We start from the raw sequence: 23,191 nt of genomic DNA, 5'->3' as shown, positions 1-23,191 counted from the left end.
TATTCATAATATGGAAAGAACAGAAGAGAGGTAGATAAAGTCAGAGGTTTGGGAACTAATCTATAAGGAAGCTATTTCTGATCCTATTAATTGTTTCTAATATCAACTGACCAATCTTCATCATAGATTCTCACATTTTATTTGTAGTTTCCTATTTTCCTTCTAGATCTTTAGTTTGGTGTGAAGAATTTATCAACTACTTTTTATGAATACTTGTAATTCCTAGCAGAACATCATGCAAAGAAATTCAGAAGTACCTGCTTGAAGTAGAATGGATTGAAAAATCTAAAAGACAACATCTTTCAAGGAAAAAGCAAATAAAATCATATGCTGTTTTTCTTATATAATGAATGAGTTCAAATAAAGTTGCCCAGTTATCCTTGGCTATCTGATTTTATTCACAAAATTGCTTATAATAACAATTTAATGCTAATATTGCTAATATTGAAATAAACTAGAAAAGGTACTGTTTTTAGTTAATTTCCCCTGCCATTCTGTGTGTGTGTGTGTGTGTGTGCGCGCGCACACACGTGCCAGACCTAGGGCTTGAACTCGTTGCCTGGGCTCTGTCCCTCGGCATTTTTGCTCAAATAGTGCTCTATCACTTGAACCCTAACTCTACTTCAGACTTTTTGGTGGTCACCGGAGAGGGGCTCCGGTGCCTGGCCCCCCTACCATTCTCTAGTAAAGATACTGCTAACCTAAATAGACTTCAGTCTAAATTTATCTTATATTCAATTATCTTGAGTTTTGTTGAGACATGGTTTTATAATTCCCCAAACAGTAGGCTGTTTTTACAGACATTGATTTTCATGATGAAGAAACTAGTGGTCATATTTCTTCTAAAAAATCAGACAATTTGGTCAGTTATATTTAATTGCCTTGGTAGTACTTTAAACATATGGGGAAAGTATACTTTAAAAAAAGCAATATTTACATTTTTCATGTGAAAATAGAAGCATAAAGGAGATATGGATCCTCACTTTCAATCCAAGCAAATAAATATAAAACATATTTTAAATAGAACTTGGAACCATTGAAAGGAACAGCTATGTCTATCTATCAAACAAAGTCTGTAATAATGAACATACTTGTTTATTTTTTCAGTATTATATCAAGTGACTACTTACTTCTGCTCTGCCTTTAAGATACTTTGTTTTTCTGTTCTAAGAGAAAGAAAAACAGCATTCTGTTTGACATATCTACTAGATTATACTAGCAGAAAATGTAAACATTCTTAGCATTTCTCCATTTTAGGCAATTTCTCTTTTGAAGACTAATTTATCTTGTTGGTTGAAGGGCGCATTCATTTTAAGCAAGTCAGAGTTCTACTCTTAAGTAGAACAACTGGGCCATAAACCCAAAAATTATTAGTCCCTAGAACATTTCTAAATCATACCTCTGGCTAGGGCTGGCTTAGGCAAGAGCTATGGGCTGGAGGCCAGGCAAATAGGAAAAGAAAATCACTCTGGCACTAGCAGCCTCTTTACCCTTCCTGGCTGTCCACATGCTGATCCCGCCATGTGGTCAAATCGTAGCTATGCGTCGCTGGAGTGGCACAGGGCTCAGTCACTCCAAGCCGAGAGGGAGGCTGAGAAACGCCGTGCTTCACCAGAGTTGCTGTTGTTCAAAATAGAACCCGTGCTCCTTTTACTAAGAAAAGAAGGAAGATTAAATGTCAGGTGACAACTTTCTTTTCTTTTTAAACCACGCTGACATTGAGAGACGCTTACAGCTTTATCTGGACTAAAATTTGGACTTTTCCTCCTAGTATCGATCACTTTCTGGAAACTATTTGCTTGGGTCCCCAGGCCACGCTGGAACAGAACACGTGCATCTCTGCCTGTGTCGGTCCAGATGTCTTACCATGAAAACTCTCACGCGCTCCTTTTCCCATCATTGCCGGGATTCCGGAACCGGTGGTGTGTGTTGGCAGGCAGTCAGAGGTCCCTGAGCTGTGACTCAGTCTTGCTAACTTGACCCTTCACCTCCAGCCCTTGGGGTCCAGAAGTCTTCAGATGAAATCCTGGCCCCATGCCTGTCTGGGTCCCTTGGACTTGGAGATTTATCGCAGGCTGTGGAGTGGTCGCTGGTACACCCCAGCTCTATTTCAGGATGCCAGCGTGCTCTGTTTTGCGTCTTCCTCTTGTGCGAGTGTTGGGAATCTAGTCAGAGATGAGATTCATTAGTGGGCCACATGAACCAAAGCGAAGGCCAAACAGCTTGTAGCTGGGAGATGGAGCTCCAGACAAGTTAACAAGAGAAGAAAAAATAACCCAGGCCACCACAGATTTCTGCTGTCACTGGGCTGAAATTTCTCTCCCCAATTACTTCTCTTCTGGCAGCTGTACCGTGTGACCCGGCGCTTGGCCCAGGAAACTTCCGTGTTCAATAATTCACTGTGCTGAGTGCATCTTACATCGTACACACTTATGAGGAATGTGCTCTCCACATAAACAGCATTTACTATCGACGTGATAAATAGACACCGCGTTCTGTGCTGATTCTGAAGGAGACGTCACATCCCAGGCTTGTTGTGAACAGAGCCGTGGGAGTCACAGAATGGTACATTTACCCTGTTGTCTGTTTATGCTACCGTAAAATTAACCTTTTGTTTATAACTACAGTCAGTATTGCTCAAGCACGCTACCTGTGCGAGTCAGTGAATATACAAATGCGCACCTTTTTATGTGCACTGCCGTCTGTCTCCAGCGCAGAGCGGACGTCAGCCCCGTGGGTCGGACGCTTCTTCGAAGGCCTCTCGTCCGGCTGTCGCAGCAGCTGGTCCTCAGAACCCTCAAGCAGCAAAAGCAGGGAAAAACCTGCAAACCAACCCTGGAGGGTTATAGATGTTAAAAATGAGTAGGAAATCACAGTGGAGATTTTGAAGCTAACAAGGGGATTGAATTTAAAAGGTGTCTATGAGGAGATGTATATGCAAAGTATCTACACCTGGAAAGTACAGCCACAGAACCAACCTGAGTTTAAAGTTTGGGAAAGACCTATGTGTTTTTCTGAAGAATGGGAAAAACATAAAATGGAAAAAAAATAATTGAACAGAGCTTCAGGGACCTGCAGAGCACTGTCACCAAAAGTACAAAAAATACTGTGTACCTGTGGTCTCACCAACAGAGAAGGAAGAAATGGCACAGAAAGAAATGTTTTAAAAACCGACTGAAAACATAAATTTACAGGTTAAAGAAGATCAGCAAATTCCAAAGAAGATAAACATAGAGAATATAATTTTTATACATCATAACCAGAACTGCCGGAAAAAATGACCCAATAACTCTGAAAGCCGGCAAATTAAGATGATTTGTTACATCGAGGGTAGCAGCAATATAAATGGCTTCTGACTTCTACAGATCCGATCGGAGACCAGAGCACAGAGAGCAACGTCTCAACAGCAATCGAAGAACAAGAAAACGAGGTCAGCTTAATTCTGCAGCCAGGGAAAACATTCTTCTAAAATAAAGGTAACATAAAAACATGTTCAGGCAAGTGAAATCTGAGACAGTTCTTGCAGACTTGAGGCATAAGAAATATCAAGGGAAAAAAAAATATCAAGGGGTTTTGTCAGGCAGAGACATCTATAGTTGGAAAGGCAATGGTGGCAAGTTAAAGGTGTGTGTGTGTGTGTGTGTGTGTGTGTGTGTGTGTGTGTGTGTGTGTGTGCATGTGTGTGTGTATGTGCATGCATGTGTGTGCATGTGTGCTTAGAGCATCAAGAGAGATGTGTATCCAAATAGGAGAAACTAATTATAAATTAATAATAGGACAGTTCAGTAAATCTTCAATAAGGAGGAATAATGGAGGGGAAAGTCAGATGAATGGTATATAATAGGAAAATGGTAGATAATCATAGTCATATAATTATATAAAATGCAAATGAACTGTGTACTGGATGAAAGGGCAGAGGTTACTAGCTTGAGTAAAAATATAATAGTTGTCTCATTTAAAGAAAGAGGATAGAACAATGCCATTCAAGAAGCGCTCTCTCTTTTTTTAATTTTAATTTTTTGATGGTTCTGTCTTCTTTATGTAGAGTGTTTTCCAGTGTATCTCTTTGGGGAGGGGGTACAGCACTGGAAGGTAATAGGGTGATAAGGGCAGCAGCAGAGTCACCGGACACGGATGTAAATGAACTCTCCAACTCATGGAGACGGGCGGGAGGGACTGGGGAGCGTGAGGGAGGGAAGGGGCTGGCCCAAGGAAATGCTCTCAGGCCCTGGCTCAGCCTGCGTCACCCTCTGTGCGTCTCCTCTACAACAACAATGAAGGAAATCAGTTTTTAAAAAGGAATTGTGAAAAACAGTTTGACTGTCTCATTGCCAACACTGTAGCCTTCAGGACAAGGAATGTTCCCTAGATGCATTTGACGCTGGTTAAAGGAAGCCCTCCTTCACCATGATAGGAAGGGAGGCACGGTTCACAATTCATCTTCAGTATCCACAGGGATTGGTTCCAGGCTCTGTGAGTGCTTGGGCAGAGGTACAGGGCACGCGTGGGCGTCCCTGCTGCGGAGTGGGCATCCCTGCCCAGTGGTGGCGTGGAGACGGGCTGGGCTGGGGCCGAGCACCACAGCACAGACACCGCGCGGCTGCAGCCCAGGCCTCCGAGGGGCTGGCCTTGGTCTGGTCTGGGGTGCGGACGGACAGGGGCTCGGTGGCGTGGGGAGGGGTGCGCATCCAGTACCCACGGCGGCCACACGGTGGTGGTTGCTTCTTCCTCTTCTTTGTCTTCATCTCCTCCTCCTCCTCCTCCTCCTCCTCCTCCTCCTCCTCCTCCTCCTCCTCCTCCTCCTCCTCCCCCTCCTCCTCCCCCCCTCCTCCTCCTCCTCCTCCTCCTCCTCCTCCTCCTTTCTTTTGCTTCTTTTCCTCCTCCTTCCTCTCCATCCTCATCCCCACCCCATCTTCCCCCTCTCTCTGTGTGTCTATCGGGGTCTCACCACAAACCTGGGTGTTAATTACTCCAGTAAAGACATTTCTCCTGCTTTTCCAGGCCTCTGGGGTCCACATGGCTGAGTGAAGGCCTAGGCTGGTGGTCTTGCTGGCCATGGCCCGCTCGGCTCGGCTCCGCTTGGCTCCGCGGTCCTGCAGGTCCCAGCGGGCCTCTGGAGCTTCCTGCAGCTCTTTTTGCCCGCTGAGAGCTGTGTAACATTGTTGCTGGGGAGGCAAAGGCTGGTGTCTTAGACTCTTGGCTTCATTGATGTTTACTCATTTTCTCTCTCATCAAGTTCTTATTTTCTCTTTGTTTCTTTCCGACTTCCTTGAGTTTATTTTACAGTTTTTCGTCTCCATCTTCAGGAGATAATTAGATCACTTGGTCTGGCTCCTACTTACCATCTAACCTCTTTAATACCGTCTTTCTCTCCTGCCACGCTCCAACCAAAAAGCCTTCTTCATATCCTTAAATGCACCAACTCCTTCCTACCGGCCTTAGAATTTTTGTTTTGGTCCCTTTACCCAGCATATAGTGGTGGTACTTTGATGGTTGTTATTCAAGGCTGCCTTCAGCGTCAGCCGCTGGCCCCTGGGTCGGCGTAAAGGGCGTGGCTGGTGCTGGGGTCCACACTGGGCCCCACGAGAGGCCCCGCAGTGGGTTTGCAGAGGGATGAAGATTCCTCCCTCCAGATCACCCCATCCCATCTCTGCACAGCCTTCTCTTATCCCCGGAAGTTCCGTTGTTTGTTCGCTGACTTTACAGAATATGTGCAGGTAGGGATGTGCTTTCACTCCAAGAAGGCAGGAGCTGTGTGTTCACTCCTGGCTTCTACATCCAGTTTAGGGAGGAGTCGGAAGGCAGCCTGACGGCCTCAGCCCTCCTCTGAGCGGAGGCTCGAGGGTCAGGGTCTCTGTGGGTCAAAGCCGCGCCCCTGGTGGGGTTTGCTCTGCTCCTTTTGCTTTTCTGGTGCTCACTCTGGTTTCTGGTACTTGATGAGTATTTGTTGAATCCGGGTAAAGACAGAGCAACCAAATGCTGTGCAGGTTTCATTTAGAACCGTGGTCATCTCGGTTGATCTCACCCATGCATTAACGCTTCAGATGGGTTTTTAAACAAGTTATATGCACCAGAGAACCAAGAAGAATATTTTGAATCTAAAGTCAAAACTCTACCGAATTTTTAGCTGAAGAAGGAGGAAAGCCTGGCTTTCTACTCTACATACACCAGCAATCGCCCGGCGTCAGAGAGCGCAGCCAGGGCAGCCTCTCTGAGCTCCAGTAACAGCAGCGGGGTCTTCCCGTCTGGTTCCATGAGATAAGCAGCCGACCACCCCAAAATAACTCTCACCCGGGCTTATCTCCGGTAGCCACAGAGCCGAGCATAGCTGTACACGGCTGGGTGCGGTTTGTATCTTTCTTCATGGGATTCAAAGCCGGCCAGTTTTTCCCTTACTGTGTCTCTCACATTTGCCCCCCAGGTCTCAGTTCCCAGGGTCAAACCATAATGTGAGACCTTGAACGTCGTTCCTGGGGCGGGCGGGGGCTGGTACAGCAAGCATGACCTGCTTCCCCGTTACCATCCGATTCTTTTTTTTTTTTTAATTTAGTTTTATTTTATTTGTGAACATACTGTACAGAGGAGTTACAATTACATGGGCAGGATAATGCGTACATTTCTTACCAAGCATTGCAGCCTCCTCCTTTGTTTACCCTTCACATCCCTTCCCAGCCTCCCCCCTCCCCCCCTACCATCCGATTCTAAAGTCAGCAGTGGCACCGACACCTAGAGTGAGCCGCCTTTGGACCCAAAGAAGACTGTATTACAATCTGTGGTACGAAGGCTCATTACACACACACACACACACACACACGCACACACACACACGCACGCACGCACACACGCACGCACGCACACACGCACACACACACACACACATACACACACACACGCACGCACACACGCACGCACACAAGCACACACACACGCACACACGCACGCACGCACGCACGCACGCACCACGCACGCACGCACGCACGCACGCGCGCGCACACACACACACACACACATTGTTTCTATCCTTCTTCCCCGAGCCCCTCCGCCACGCTCTGGAGTTCACAGCAATGAACTCCTGGCTTTGTCCGCTGTTCCGTCCTCAGTGCGCCCTGCTGCCTCCGCCGCCGGGAAGCGGGGCTCTGCTTCGAGTCCCACTCGGGCCTGGCGCTGGACTCTGTCTCAGCTTCCTGGCTCCCACGCCCTCACTGTTGCGCTTGATTCTGCAGGTGAGTCACACCGTGCGGTCTCTGCCCTCTTACCTATGTTTCCTTGGCCAGGGATGTATCAACTCCCGTTCCCGAGAGTTTCTTAATGTGAATAGGAGTGCTTCAGCACCAGCCTGACAAAGTTACTATACCTCAAGGAAAAAATAATTAGGTTTTTAGATTCCAAGGCTTCCCGCGAGTTTACAGCCAGAAACCGGAGCGCCGCCTGACGGGAGCAGCAACTCTGCATTGATTGTGGCTGGGTGCTGCTCCCAGCTGTCCTCAAGGGAGACAACCTGCCATGATTGTTTGTTCTTTAAAAATGCGGAGGAAGGGCCGGCGCCCGTGGCTCAGACTGTCATCCTGGCTACTCAGGAGGCCGAGATCTGAGGATGGCGGTTCAAGCCAGCCCGGCACGGGCCCGCTTCTGTGCTCTTCGCTCCGTGTCTCCTTGTCTGTTGCGGGGAAGGGAACTCCCGAGGGTTTCTAGAACAGAGGAGCCCAGGGTGCCCCTGTGCATCAGAGGCAGTGGGTTCATTCACTCGCCTCACGATCGAGCCTGGCCGCCATGTTGGGGTTATTGAAAGCACTCGACTGTTCACTCGCATGCAGCTTTACGCGTGGAACTGGCCACAGTGAGTGTGTTAGAGAGGCCCGAGGGCTACAGGGAACCACAGAGCTGGGAACAGAGAACCTAACACACACAGCCTTCCTGGACAACCGCGCTCCATTCAGCATCCTCTAAGTCAATCAACCAATTCCAGTGTCCGAAGGCCAGGCCTCTGGCCCTTGGCAATGGCGGCTTCTCTCTTGAAATGGAGGACAGACAATCGTGCCCCTGCCTCCGTGCTGAGGCCTGAGGAGGGAACGGGAACGCGTCACCCAGCATGGCTGGCGCCTCACGAGCTTACGTGACAAACACCCACAACAGAAACATGGTCAGCGTGGCCAGCCCCCGTGTGCCGCCCGTGCTGTCAGGAGCGCATCGGTGCTGATGAAGCCGATCCAGTGCATGGCATGATGCTGCTCTCACTGGTGTGGAGAGAGAGAGAGGGAGACAGAGGAGAGGGAGAGAGAGAAAGAGAGGGAGAGAGGAGGGATGGAGGGGGGGGGATGACCGGGTACGTGTGTGGGGAGGGGGGGGAGATGACCGGGTACGTGTGTGGGGAGGGGGAGGGGGGAGATGACCGGGTACGTGTGTGGGGAGGAAGGGGGGGGAGATGACCGGGTACGTGTGTGGGGAGGGTTTGCAGTCTGTTCTCTACCCAGGCCCGCTCACTTTCCTCACCCCGAGTCGTGGGTCACGAGGAGGCATCTCAAGTTCACACTCAGGTCTGACACTTTCATCTGTAGATGTTTCTATTACCCGACAGTACAAATGCTGTGTAAGTCGTGGCGATACTGTTGTTGAAGGCCTGGCGACAAAGTTGTTATGCTATGTGTGCAGCACCAATGTAATTCTTTCCCAAATTCTGTGGTTGGTTCCATCAGCAGAAATCGTGGAACTTGTGGATACAGAGGATGGCTTGGACTCCAACCTTGTGTCTGCCCAGCAGTACGCTGCCCGGAGTGAGGAAGCTTGCTTGTCAAACATTTAGAACAATCCACAGGAGAGATAAATGACAGAGTACCATTATTTGTAGATTAGAGTTTATCTAGAAACAGCACTCGGTGTGCATCTGTGGAATGACTGGTTAATTATATTCAGTAATTGGAAAATAATGTAAGAAGCTGGTGTGCTATTCTACAGCCATTTATCACAGCAATTCTGAAGGAAGAAAAACAAGTCTACTCAGTGATCTGTATTACAGAAAACTTTGGTAACAGTTGGATTTGTTCCTTAGAAGACAAGACTGTTAGTCTGCTCGGGCACAGAACTCGCCTTCTGTGTGCTCACATACATGATTTAGAAAGGTCGGGTGCTTTATCTGCTGGAGTCAGATACGGAGAGAGAGAAATCACTCTTGCTATTTCAAGGAGAGTTAATTTGATAGAAGCAATTGTTTATAGAGGGAGAACCGATGAAATGCCAAAGGGAGGTGGTGACGCAGCCTAGAGACTAGCAGCAGCAGGAAGACAACCGGAGCGCTGCCAGACCCTGGTTGTCAGGGCACTCTGGAAGGTTCTAGAAGAGAGGTAGGAGAGGATTTGTGGCATGAGAGCTGGAACATGGCTTGCCTCATGCCACTGCCAAGCTGTGAGTGGTACCAGATGCCAAACGAAGCTGCGGGGAGAAGAGGCTTCTGCCCTCTACCTCCCACCGTAGCCGTGATTCTCCAAACGTCCCAGGAACAGACGGGACGTGGAATGCCGCTCCTTACACTGGAGGCCGGGGAGGCACAGGGCAGGAGTCTGAGAGCAACAGACTGCTCATCCGCAGAAGGAGCATTCTGATCATCTCTATTTGAATGTGAAGGCTAATAAGATAAAAACAAAAATCTGAAAGGAAAAGCATGGCGCGGGGCTTACTCATGAACCTCCCCTGCCCATCTCCATCTGAGAAGCTCGCTCGCAGCGTGCCCTCTCCCTCTTCCCTCGCTCTGTAAAGGAAAGTCATTCTTCCTTGATACAAGTTTTATACATCTATTGGTGCCATAATTGTGTTCCACACGGCCTGTCCTCCTCTTACACCTGAACTCCTTAGTAATGTTTTTGTTGTTTGAGACCAGAACTCAAACTCAAACATTTTCACTCATGGCTGGAGTTCTATGAACTGAGCTATGCCTCCAGTCCTGAACTCCCCATTTTTCAGCCAAGATCGTGTGTGTGTGTGTGTGTGCGCGCACGCGCGCGCGCGCGCGTGCCAATGTGTGCCAGAACCAGGGCTTGAACTCAGGGCTTTGTGCCCTCACTTGGCATTCTGTTCACGGCTAGTGCTCTACAACTTGAGCCGCACTTCCAGCTTTTTATTTATTTATTTATTTTTGTCGGTTATGGGGCTTGAACTCTGGGCCTGGGCGCTGTCCCTCATCTCTTCAGCCCAAGGCAAGTGCTCTATTACTTAAGCCACAGCGCCACTTCCACTTCCAGCTTTTTGGTAGTTAACTGGAGAAGAAGAGAGTCTCACAGACTTTTCTGCCCAGGCTGACTCTGAATCTCCATCCTCAGACCTCAGCCTCCTGAGTAGCGAGGATGACAGGCGTGAGCCACCGGTGCCCAGCAAGACAAGATTCTTTAAAGGAGGCATGCATATCCCCCTCCCCACCTTCCCCAGCCCCGTACATTAGTATTTGCTTTAGTCTGATTTCTGCCTTTGTAGTCTGGCAACATTTTCTAGTCTTCTCATGTCACCAAACCTGATGACACTTAACTTATAAACCGTGGCTGCTGAGTTTGATCCTGTTGATCTCTCTCTTTCAAATTCTTTCCTTCTCTGCATGAGACTAGTTCTCTGGGCTTTCCCTTTGCTTCCTCTCTCCTTTCTCTCTCCCTCTCCCCTCCTCCTTCCCATGTTCCTTCCTTTTAGTTTCTTATTTCTAACAAAACAGAATAAATTAAGGAAATAGGGAAGAGAAGGCATAGCCCCTCCTTCTTGGGTGGAGAAGTTCAGGTATAACAGACTGTGCCCTGTGGACTGGTAGATTCCATCTTGAACCCTCACCTACACACAGAGACCAACCGCCCAGACTTCTGGCTTCCAGAATCTCTCTCTCTCTCTCTCTCTCTCTCTCTCTCTCTCTCTCTCTCTCTCTCTCTCTCTCTCTCTCTCTCTCTCTCCTAGGTCCTTTGTCTCCATCGCTCATCATGCTCTGCATCCAAGCCAGCTGGCTGGGCCTTGCATTCCTCTCTTCCTTCTCCCCAGTTCTGTTCCTTTGGGCTCCTTCCTGCTTGAGTATTTCACGGCTCATCTCCTGAGAGATTTTTCCAGGGCCTGTCTTGGACATCCAGTTGCCCTGACTGTGTTTTCTGCTCCTCCATCAAGCCTTCGCCCGGATTCTCCAGCCCGAGGTTCTGCTGCTCGAGGGGCAGGGGCCCTGGTGGCCGGGCTTTCCTCAGATCACACATACCCCCTTCCCTGTGCACCCTCCACTCGCTTTCTGAGTTGCTGAGAGCAAACAGCAGACATGGCCGTGGCTTGCTGTGCAGAGGCAGCGTTCCTGGGTGGAATCTTTCTTATACGATGGGCCAGTGAGTCCCTCGGTATTATTAGGTTTAGATCCATGCTCTACCTACCTGCGCCAAACACCACAAAGGAGACAGACTCATAGGCCTGAACTCCAGAGAGCTTTGATCTGATTAAGTGCACAGCAAGCAAGTGGCGATGCAGAAGAAACCGGGCCTGTTTCTCCCAACCTCTATTTGCATTTGCGGCGTGAGTTCAATGTGCATCTATTCAAGCCTTAGGAAAGCGAGAGAAATCCGTCAGCCTGCAGGAGCCCCGTCCTCAGCCCGGCTCTGAGCGGGAGCTGCTTTGCTCAGCACGCACGTGCAGAATGCGGGGTGTTCTCGGGGGTGGCGGGGGGGGGGGGGCTGCCCTCCTCCACGGCTTCCCTCGCAGCGGGTGGGTCTGTACTAGTTCCACTTCGAGTTTTGTGAAAAATCATTCATGTCCTTTCTTTTTTACCTGGGGTTAGTAAAAAACAAAACAAAACAAACAAAAAAAGCACCACAAGCCAGAAGCGGAAACACTAAGGTGAGTATTGGAGGAGAGGGCTGTCCCTCCAGCCAGGCCCCAGGGGCCCGGAGGAAGTAGGGGAGAGGAAAGGAGGAACGGAAACAATTCCTCCCACGGGCACCGCCTCCCGCAGCTCTCACCCGAAGGACGTGGGGGCGGGGAGGGACGCTCATCCTTCACGACCATGCGGCCACGAGACCGGCTCAGCATCCCTGCCCACAGCGCCCTCCTCCCGGGGACTGTGGACACAGGAGCATGGGCCACCGATCCTGGACCATGGGTGTGGCCCTCGAGCCGCCCTGCGGCACAAACCTTTGACAGCTGCCCTGTCAGACAAACACAGACAAGTGTTCGACTCTGGAGGGTAAGCAGGTCAGGCGCGTGGCGGTCCTGACAGTCACAACTGCTCGGGCATGCGGGGTCACCCTATTGTGACTATATTTTAGGACCCAAGAACAGGGGCGGAGAAGGCCGCGTGCTGATGCCAGTGAAGAACAAAATCCAATGACAGGTTCCCAGTCACCCTCTTCACGTCCTTTCCCGAGGACCCTACACACCATCGCGCGGCCTGCCGCTGCACACCGTGCCCACCCGTCCCCTGCCAGCACGCCGTGGCCGTGGCCTTGAACGTGCCCGGTCATCTGCAGAGTCGTCTGAACCTCACTTGTTAGGGGAGTATACCCCATCACTTACTAGAGGCAAAAGCGAACCCGCGTGGCCCCTGAGCATTAAGTAGGTGAAGGCAATCTGGGCGGGAAGGACGGGAGCCGAGTGGCCACCGGCCTCCCGGCAGCGGTCAGCTTGGGAGTGTGCGGGCGCCGCGCCGGAGGGGGACGCAGAGGACCGCAGATGTGCGGGAGCTGCAAACAGAGGACGCGGACACCGTCGGGGTGGTGGGCTGTGGCCTCTCCGGCGCCCCTGCGTCCCCAACGCGGTCCGCCTGTGTGGAGCAATCCAAACCACACCGAGCCGTCGCCCCGAGGCCCAGAACCACCGCGATCCAGGAGCACATCCAGTTCTAGGAGGCAAAAGGCCTGGCCTGCGCGAGAGAAGGCCACGTGCCGCCAGGCACAGGACGAGGCTCCTCCCGAGTCAGCCCGCGACAGCTCACCAAGACCGCCACGCAACGCCGCTCCCTGCCCCGAGAAAGAACGTTTTGAGAGGTTGGATCGGGAGTCTTCATTAGAAAGCCTGCGACTGCGGCCGACACCTGTCTCCAGAACACCTGCAGCCTGAACAAAGTGAATTCTGACACGCTGAACACATTTCCCTCCATCAGATCACCAGCTGAGCCAGCTCCAAGCCAAGATGCAGGGCTCTGCGGGTGACGGGCCCCAAGCTGATCCTGGGAGGACAAAAGGTGAGGCTGCCTTTCCTTCCCTCCTTCCTCCTTCCCTCCCTCCTTCCTTCCTTCCTTCCCTCCCTCCTTCCTTCCCTCCTTCCTCCCTCCCTCCCTTCCTCCCTCCCTTCCTCCTGCCTTCCTTCCCTCCCTCCCTCCTTTCCCTCCCTCCTTACCTCTCTCCTTCCTTCCTCCCTCCCTCCCTTCCTTCCCTTCCTCCCTCCCTCCCTTCCCTCCTTCCCTCCTTCCCTCCCTCCCTCCCTCCCTGCCCTCTTCCTCCCTCCCTCCCCTTCCCTCCCTCCCTCCTTCTTTCCTTCCCTCCTCCCTCCCTCCCTCCCTCCCTTCCCTTCCTCCCTCCCTCCCTTCCCTCCTTCCCTCCCTCCCTGCCCTCCCTCCCTCCCTCCTTCCTTCCCTCCTCCCTCCCTCCCTTCCTTCCCTTCCTCTCTCCCCTCCCTCCTTCCCTCCCTCCCTCCCTTCCTTCCTTCCCTCCTTCCTTCCTTCTCTTTTTTTCCTCTTTCTTTCTGGCAACACTGGGGTTAAACCCAGGTCTCACATGCAGTAGGCAGGGGCGCTCTCTGCCCCTTGAGCTACTCTACCAGCCCAGCCTAAAGTCTCCCCCATCTTGAACTGGAGCCCAAGTCACCATGCTGAAATGAGGTCGTGAAGAGGAGAGGCAAGCAAAATCAAGCCAGGGGATTCCAGAATGAGAAGGTAGCATGCGTCTGAGGGCGTCCGGTCAGCAAGGCAGGAACTGGAGCCGCGATCAGGTTCATTGAATTCTCCTGTCCAGTTGCATGATGGAGAACGAGGCTGTTGGGCGCTGTTATTTGCCCAGTGGCTCGCTCGCCCCTTTTATTTTGCCCAGAGGGTTTAAGGTAAGGTAAGAATAATCTCTGAAAGCATTTGTGCCTGCGTGGTTTAATTTTAGAGCTATGGGACTTTAAGAAATCAAATATCAACATTCTCACTTTACAGTCATAAGAAGGAACGTTTCAAAAAGGTTGAAAGAGACTTAATTCTTTCTCTTGGAAGATTTGTTGACAGAATAACCTTTGCTCTCTGCAGCCGTGTGAAGGTCACAAGAAAACAGGAACTTCTCTAGAGACCTAAAAATGTTGTGGCCATAGAAAAATTATAGCTACAAAAGCTGCCATTTTCTTTTTTTTTTACCAACGAGAAGATAAACAGAAAGGCAAGCTTTCAGAGGAAGAATGTGCATCAAACCTGCACAGGAACATGGTGGAGCGGCGGGATTGTGAGTTTGTGGGTTGTTGTTTTTGCTGCTCACCTGTTCATAGGTAAACATGGGAAGGCTGTGTCGCGCCCTGCACTGCACCAGCAGAATGCGAGAACACCCCAGCTGTGGGCGCTGGGGGGGATCCGGCATTTCCCCTCGTGCCGCTCTGCTGCCCACACACGCGCACTCTGCACACGCGCGCTCTGAGTTTCCTCCTTGTCCCCTGGGCGTGGTTCCGGGAGGACCCGGCAGGGCTGGAATGCTGCCGTCCACGGCGCGTGGCAGGGGCCACGTGAGGCCCCTCGTCCACGGCCCTGCTGACCCGGGAGAGGCAGGGCCGTGCGGGGCTGTCCACGTGTTGTGAACAACGGGCTTTTCTCCTTTCTGAAGGACTTCCAAGGCTTTGGGGTGAAGAGGGAAAGGAATCAGACTTTATGTGGGAGAGAGTGTGCGGAAGAACGTGAGCAAGGGGCGTCTCCGGTCCAGACGCTACTACAGGAACGCACCAGAACTTTCCAGAAAGACCGGAGACACTGCAGACAGGAAGTCTGACTTCCCTCTTCCCCTCCTTCCTCACATCTGCATTCCAATCCCACCAACTGTCCCCCACCCCGCCACACACACCGCTGGATTCAGGTCATGGGTGGTTCCGGGACGTGCCCACCCCCACCTTCCACACCCCCAGCAGCGCCCGTCTGCCCATGTGGGGCTGCACCACTGCCCGTGCGGCCTCACCGCCCGGCCCCCTCCCCGGCCCCTCCCCACCGGTCCCCTTCCATGCCCTCCCGATTTACCTGAACCACAGGGCTTCGTGGGGTCCCCGACCTGCCACAGGAGCGGACGCACAGGGTTCTGAGCCGAGGCCACATACACATGCCTGCATCACGCTCTGCCGTGATTCTACCAGGGCCAACCACCAGCTTCAGCAGCTCACACAGCTCAGCAGCTCACACAGATCACACAGCTCACACAGCTCACACAGCTCACACAGATCACACAGCTCACACAGATCACACAGCTCAGCAGCTCACACAGATCACACAGATCACACAGCTCACACAGATCACACAGATCACACAGATCACACAGCTCAGCAGCTCACAGAGCTCACAGAGCTCACACAGCTCACACAGCTCACACAGATCACACAGCTCACACAGCTCACACAGCTCACACAGATCACACAGCTCACACAGCTCACACAGATCACACAGCTCACACAGCTCACACAGATCACACAGATCACACAGATCACACAGCTCAGCAGCTCACAGAGCTCACAGAGCTCACACAGATCACACAGCTCACACAGCTCACACAGCTCACACAGATCACACAGATCACACAGATCACACAGCTCACACAGATCACACAGATCACACAGCTCACACAGCTCACACAGCTCAGCAGCTCACACAGATCACACAGCTCACACAGATCACACAGATCACACAGCTCACACAGCTCACACAGCTCAGCAGCTCACACAGCCCACACAGCTCACACAGCTCACACAGCTCACACAGCTCACACAGCTCACACAGCTCACACAGCTCACACAGCTCAGCAGCTCACACAGCTCACACAGCTCACATAGCTCACACAGCTCAGCAGCTCACACAGATCACACAGCTCACACAGATCACACAGATCACACAGCTCACACAGCTCACACAGCTCAGCAGCTCACACAGATCACACAGATCACACAGATCACACAGATCACACAGCTCACACAGCTCACACAGCTCACACAGCTCAGCAGCTCACACAGCCCACACAGCTCACACAGCTCACACAGCTCACACAGCTCACACAGCTCACACAGCTCACACAGCTCACACAGATCACACAGCTCACACAGCTCACACAGATCACACAGCTCAGCAGCTCACACAGCTCACACAGATCACACAGATCACACAGCTCACACAGATCACACAGATCACACAGATCACACAGCTCACACAGATCACACAGCTCAGCAGCTCACACAGATCACACAGATCACACAGCTCAGCAGCTCAGCAGCTCACACAGCTCACACAGATCACACAGATCACACAGCTCACACAGCTCACACAGATCACACAGCTCACACAGATCACACAGCTCACACAGCTCAGCAGCTCACACAGCTCACACAGCTCAGCAGCTCGCCCAGCTCGGCACGCCTGTCAGAAGGAAGGTTGTGAACAAGTGGCGTGGGACTGGGAGGTGCCGAAGTTTCCGTCTGAGAAGGGACGCGGATTCCAGACAAAATGTAAAGAGACAAGTTGGACAGGATGGGTGCTTTGTCTATAATTTTCTCCTGTGGAAGCTGCCGTCCGTTGGCATCTCTGTGAGCAGCCGGTGCCTGGCGGTGGCCACGGGAGAGCACACTGGCTCAGAAAATTATTTCTGCACCTTTCCATTTCCTCTTCGATGGACAGCAACTGAGTTAGCTGTGGAGCATAAAGCTGCTTGAAGTATATTTCAGGAAGATCTCAGCATCATTAAGCTGAAGGGGGAAAAAAATAAACATTTTTTCTACCCCTATTTCCCTCTAAGTCTCCAGAGTCCACTGGGACAGAATCGCAGGCTAAAGATAGCCGAGACTAATTCAGGGGCCGCTAGGCAGGCGACTTTTCCTGTTGTGCAGAGTGGGTTTTTTTTTTCTTTCCAAATTTTTAGTTATTCCATTAATGCTCCAGAAGGAGCACAGAACAGGAAGATGCACAGAACACTGCCTACTAGAGTGACTTCTGTCCAACAGTGCCCGGAAGCCTGCCTTTCTGCATGGTCTAGCATTTCTCTCTCTTTCTCTCCCCTCTTTCCTGTTCATACTGTTACAGTTGTTACCAGCATTATAGTCAGGAAGCAGAGGCAGAGAGGAGACAGCCGCTGAGGCCTCTCCCCGGCCAGCTCCTTCCTCCAGTCACCCTCTCTCACCCACGTTACCCCATTTGATCTGCTGACTAGGGGAGAGCCCCAGAGTCCAGTCCCTTCCCCAAGGCCCAGTATGGGAGCCTGCAGGGGACACTTGGAACTCAAATCATAATGTGGTTCTACGTCCTCCCATCAAACTCTGGGAACCCACCCGAGTCCATGGGCTCCACAGGCCTGGCGCATACCAGACCTCTGGTAACAGACCAAGGATGTCTTCTCCTGGAAGTGATAAATTAATGTCGTTACAAGTTCACCGCAGTCTTTTCGTCAGTGTGGAGGCGGTTCTGTGTGAATGGAAAACAGTGTTACGGGAAAAGGCACAGACAGTTCAACCAGCTACCACAAGATGAACTCTCTTCTCCATTTTTCAGCCAGATTCACACTTGGGCCAACACCATACATGCTCTCTAAGTTTGCTTTTTACTCACAATTTGATCCAAGAAGACAATATTCGAATGTTCTAACTCCTGCTGCAGTGGCCCATATTTGGTCGTTTCTGTCATTGTGTAAGTGCCACATTTATTAACAATTCAGTCCAGACTCGATGCTGTTGAGGACAGAGAGTCAGCAGTCCCCTAAACCAGCTGCAAGCCAGAACTCGATTGGGTAGCATTGCCAGGAAGTAGTAAGCATTTTAGTTTGTGTTCCGTACATTGAGAGGTGAAAAAAACGAGGCTAATGATGAGGCTCTTTAGTAATGAGCCTGCGAAGTGTCCAGGGTTGGTTTTCAGGATAAACATGCTCTCAGTGACTAAGAAGGTTTGATTATTATTTTCCACCCAGCCCTGTGCAGTGCTGGCTTTTCAACGCTGGGGCCGATGCCTAGGACTGACAATTTGAAGGAGGAAAGAGGCACTCTGGGCTGTGTATTCCTGGATGGGTGATGGACAGAGGAAGTCGGGAGCGGGCAGGAGATGTGGGTACCCCGGACAGCTGCACCCCTGCAGTGGCCAACTTTACCTCCTAGTTTCCATCCACTCATAATAAATAATAATAATAATAATACCTTTGAATTCCGAGCTCATGACTGGCACCTTGACCAGGGTGGCGCTCTCAGGATGCAAACACTTCCCTAAGGCCGCACCTCGGACGGCTGAGTGGCACCTTCAGCCCCAGTGCTGTGGGGATGGGACCCTAAACATCGGGACGGGTGGGCAGGGCCCCCTCCCTGTGGCTCCCTCCCCTTCTCCGACCCCCTCCCCTCCCCCGGGTCCCTCCCCATGGCCACTGCTCCCAGAGCTCACTGCTGCCACATTCCAGAGCCCCAGTGACCGCCCGGGGTGGGCAGCAGGCCACAGGGCTGTCCACCGCCACCGCCGCCAAGCCCGCCCTGTCCAGGGCTGGTTTCACCCTGGCTTGGCCTCCCGTGAAGGTTCTAGAGGGCAGCAGGCACCGTCTCTGTGAGCCTCTCAGACCTGAGGCCGCAGGGGCGCAAGGGCGCAGGGGACACAGGGCGCCGGGGGGGCACGGGGCACAGGGGGCACTGGGTGCAAGGGCCCAAGGGCAGGGGCGCAGGGCACAGGGTGCTGGGGGCACGGGGTGCCGGGGGCATGGGGTGCAGGGCGCAAGGGCACAGGAGCACAGGGGGCACATGGTGCAAGGGCCCAAGGGCAGGGGCACAGGGCGCAGGGCACAGGGTGCTGGGCACAGGGCAGAGGGCGCTGGGCACAGGGCACAGGGTGCTGGGCACAGGGCGCCGGGCACAGGGCAGAGGTCGCCGGGCAGAGGGCGCAGGGGCACAGGGCGCTGGGCACAGGGCACAGGGAGCCGGGCACAGGGCACTGGGCACAGGGCACAGGGCGCAGGGGCACAGGGGGCACAGGACACAGGGCGCAGGGACACAGGGCGCAGGGGTACAGGGCGCAGGGCACAGGGAGCACAGGACACAGGGTGCAGGGCGCAGGGGCACAGGGCGCAGGGGCACAGGGCGCAGGGGCACAGGGCGCAGGGGCACAGGGGCACAGGGCGCAGGGGCGCAGGGTGCAGGGGCACAGGGCACAGGGGCACAGGGCGGCTCCAGCACCTTTGGAAAGCTCGGTGGGGGGTGGGGCTGCGGGTCACAAACTGGACGATGGGGGGGCCCAGCCTGGTCCCGTCTGCCCACCTCCCGCGGGGGCTCCGTCCACCCCGCCCCTCCGCGGCCACAGGGCGGCCTGGCATCCGCGCAGGGCGGGCGCGGGAGTGCTGCGCTCGGTTGGTGGGCGCAGGAGTGCTGCGCTCAGTGGCTCGAGCGCCCCAGGCTCTCGTGCGCCGCCCCGCCCCGCCCCGCCCCGCCCCGCCGGCCGCTCGTCCCGCGCCCCCGCCCCGCGCGGCGTCTTTAACCCGGGCGCCGTGGCCAGCGCGGCCGGGCGTCCGCCGCCGCCTCACCCTGCCGGACCCTCCCCGCGCGGGGCGGCGCGGCCATGACCCAGAGCCCCGGGTTCGCGCCCCGGCGGGCCGGCCCTGTTCCCGGAGCCAGCGCGCGGCGCCACGACAGCCAGGACCGCCTGCTGCTGGAGCCCGAGCCCCGAGACCCCGGCGGCCCGCGCGCGCCCGGCCTCGCCGACGACCCTGGCCCGTGAGTGCCCGCGCCCGGGCAGGGGGATGGAGGAGGGAGCGGGGAGAGGGGGAGAGAGGGGCGCAGGGGGGATGGGAGGGAGAGGGGACGGGGGAGAGGGGGAGAGAGGGGCGCAGGGGGGATGGGAGGGAGAGGGGACGGGGAGAGGGGGAGAGAGGGGAGGGAGAGGGGGCGCAGGGGGGAGGGCGCGCCGAGGGGGAGAGGGGGCGCCCGAGGCGACCCGGGGCTCAGCGGGAGACGGCGGGGGGCGACCGCAGGGGCGCGGCGGGCCGCGGGGTGTTAAGCGCCCCGCTCCCCGGCTCCCGGACCGGGCCGTGCGCACGGGGCCCCTTCGCCCCTTCGCCCCGCACGGCGTGCTGAGCTCAGCCCCGGGGCCCCGCAACCGCCCCTGCGGGGCAGAGGCGCGCGGGAGCGCCGGGCCGGGGCCACGGGGTCTCCCGCCTCCCCCGCGGGTCGGCCTGGCGTCCACCAGCCACCGGAAGTTGCCGGAGGGGGGAAGGGACCGGGAGCCGAGCGGAGCAGGCAGCGCCGCCAGCCTGAGACCCCAGCCCCGCGGGGAAGTCGAGGCAGGAGCGCGGGACTTGGCCGGGACTCTTCACAGAAACGAGAGCTCGAAAGCCTCTGTCTACAAGGCGGGCGGGCCGGTCTGATTGGCTCGGAGGGGAGTCCCGGGAGGAGAGGCTTGCAGGGGCGCGCGCCCCGCACAGGTGCGCCCACGCCGGGCGCGGGCTGCAACCCAGCCACTCCGGAGGCTGAAATCTGGGGATCTCAGTTCAAAGCCAGCCCGGGCGGGAGCGTCCCTGAGACTCTCAGCTTCATTTCACCACCGAAAAGCCCGAAGTAGAGCTGTGCCTGAAGTGGTGGAGCGCCAGCCCTGAACCAAAAAGCTCAGGCCCAGGCTCTGAGCGAAGCCTCGGACTGGCACTGTTGGCACAATGTTCATATGTATAAGTAATCGAGAGAGCCGAACATAAACACAGCTGTGTCCGGTAGGCAGTTACTCCTGTGTCTGTAGGAAACCACCGGGCTTTAAACCTGTGGCTGGCTATCTGCGGCTACAGCCACCATGTCAGGCTTTCCTGCCAGCGGCTTCCTGCCGGCCGAGCCGCTGTAGTTCTTTCCCTGAGCCTCCGTGTGGCCAGAGCTACTGTTCTCTGTGGGGGACGTGAGCCCCGCTCACCACCGGCGGCCCGGGGCGCCGCTCCCCGCATGCCCCGCTCCCCGGCTCCCCGCGCGCGCCCCTCCCCGTGCGCCCCGCTCCCCCCTCCCCGCGCGCGCCCCTCCCCGTGCGCCCCGCTCCCCACGCGCGTGCCCCTCCCCGTGCGCCCCGCTCCCCACGCGCGTGCCCCTCCCCGTGCGCCCCGCTCCCCGGCTCCCCGCGCGCGCCCCTCCCCGTGCGCCCCGCTCCCCGGCTCCCCGCGCGCGCCCCCTCCCCGTGCGCCCCGCTCCCCCCCTGTTCGCGCGCGCCCCTCCCCATGCGCCGCGCTCCCCACGCGCGCGCCCCTCCCCGTGCGCCCCGCTCCCCGGCCCCCGGCGCGCGCCCCTCCCCGTGCGCCCCCCTCCCCGTGCGCCCCATTCCCCTCGCGCGCGCCTGTCCTGTCTCAAGCACCCTTGCTTAGGCAGAGCACGCTCTGGGCTGGAAGCCGGCTCCTCCCAATCCATTGTTTCCAAGAGGTTCTATCCACGGTTTTCTTCCACTTGAGTAATTAAGTAGCTGAAAAACGTATCCAGCGAACAACAACGGTGCTTCCCCATTTATGATGTAGGGGAAAAGCGAAGGAAAGTGACTTTCTTCTGGTGCAGTCTGCATAGCCGCCTCCCTGTGCTTTCAACTTGTCGGTTGTTAGAAGTGGTGCTATAGCTCAAGTGGTAGAGCACTAACTCAGGGCAAGCACCCAGGCCCTGAGTTCAAGCCCCACAACTGACCAAAAAAAGAAAGAAAAAACTATGTATCAACTTGTTGGTCGCAGGCTCGGATTGTCATTTTCTCAAACCATTGAGATTCCGTCTTGTAAGATCTTTGGTATGAGTTGCTATTTCTGTGGTGTGCATTCTCTTGCTAGAAAATTTCTGCCCCACAGTTCACTTCTGTAAGATTTTTATGTATAGTATTGCAAGTTTTAATGTGGAAAATTGTGGTGAATTATCTCATTTGAGACACATTACATATACTAAGGAGCCCGTGGAGACAAGTATTCATATTTTGAAATGGTGTTCAGAAGAAAAAGATTTAAATGTTCTCTTTCCAACTTGCAGTTAGCAACCAATATATTTCATTGTAATCAGTATTCAATGGTGATTAACAGGAAATGTTCATGTACATAATTGGCCCATTACTTCAGAACCTAAGAAACACACACATGTGTGTGTGTGCATACACTAAGAATTATTGACATCTCAACATCTGAAACACAACCCAGCTAAACTTTTTGCTAGGGAATGACTATGAATCATGAAACTGTAATCTGTCAACTAAAGCATTAGGAATGAAATAGAGGGAGCTAAATCTTAAGACAAAAACAAAACCAAGAAAACACTTGCGAGGAGATGATGGCTCACGCCTGTAATCCAGGCTACTTAGGAGGCTGAGATCTGAAGACCACAGTTCAAAGCCAGGGCAGGAAAGTTCCTGAGACTCCTATCTCTAACCACTGAAAAACTAGAAGAGGCGCTGTGGCTCAAGTGGTAGAGTGTTAGCTTTGAGTGACAAAGCACAGGACCAATGTCCAGGCCCGGAGTTCAAGCCCCATGACTGACAAAAACAAACAAAAACAAGAACAAAAAAACCCTTACAGTTATCAAGGCCTGGCAATACTGGATATTTTAAAAGATTTAAAAAAGTTTGTTTTCTTTAGAAAAAAATAAAGGGGATTGCTGTGCACCAGGAGCAACCACGTTCAAGATGCTAAGTGATGGGGCGCTTCTGCTGCTGTGGGGAGCACCAGCCCAGAGTCCCAGGAGCTGGGGGCTGAATCCCACCGGGGACAGACCCAGGGAAAGGCCTGGCCTGGGAAGAGGCGGAGACCTGGCACTGGGCAGGAGGCAGGGCCCTTATTTTGCTGAGAAGTTGGGCTGTGCCCACCAGTGCAGACGGAGGGGAGCAGCCTTCACCAGTCAGAAGCTGGGCGGGACCCTGAGAACTTTATTCTGACGGCCTACATGGCCATAGGCGGTTGTATTTTATTTTTTTTAAATACAACCCAGCTGACCTAGAAAGCCGCAGACTGAGAAACCACCATGAAAGCTTAGTCCCGAGCTGGGGGGGGGGGGGGGAGGGGGAGGGGCCTCGGGAAAAAGAGCGAGCCATGCCAAT

At 54.0% G+C, this 23,191-nt stretch overlaps 1 protein-coding gene across 1 annotated transcript in view; it reads left to right on the top strand.

Annotated features, from left to right (window-relative positions):
• The first annotated feature begins 19,833 nt into the window (after positions 1-19,833).
• Positions 19,834-23,191, top strand: part of LOC138809841 (short transient receptor potential channel 6) — a 51,998-nt gene continuing 48,640 nt past the window's right edge. Inside the window, exon 1 of the mRNA XM_069996880.1 lies at positions 19,834-19,878. The gene's annotated coding sequence lies outside the window, so the exon portion shown is untranslated. The remainder of the gene's footprint in view (positions 19,879-23,191) is intronic.

This window comes from Dipodomys merriami, unplaced genomic scaffold (assembly GCF_024711535.1).
Source record: "Dipodomys merriami isolate MVZ:Mamm:240054 unplaced genomic scaffold, mDipMer1.0.p SCAF_103, whole genome shotgun sequence".
Taxonomy (NCBI): Eukaryota; Metazoa; Chordata; class Mammalia; order Rodentia; family Heteromyidae; genus Dipodomys; species Dipodomys merriami.
Note: the sequence above shows the minus strand (reverse complement) of the source record. Positions and strands in the feature narration are given on the sequence as shown.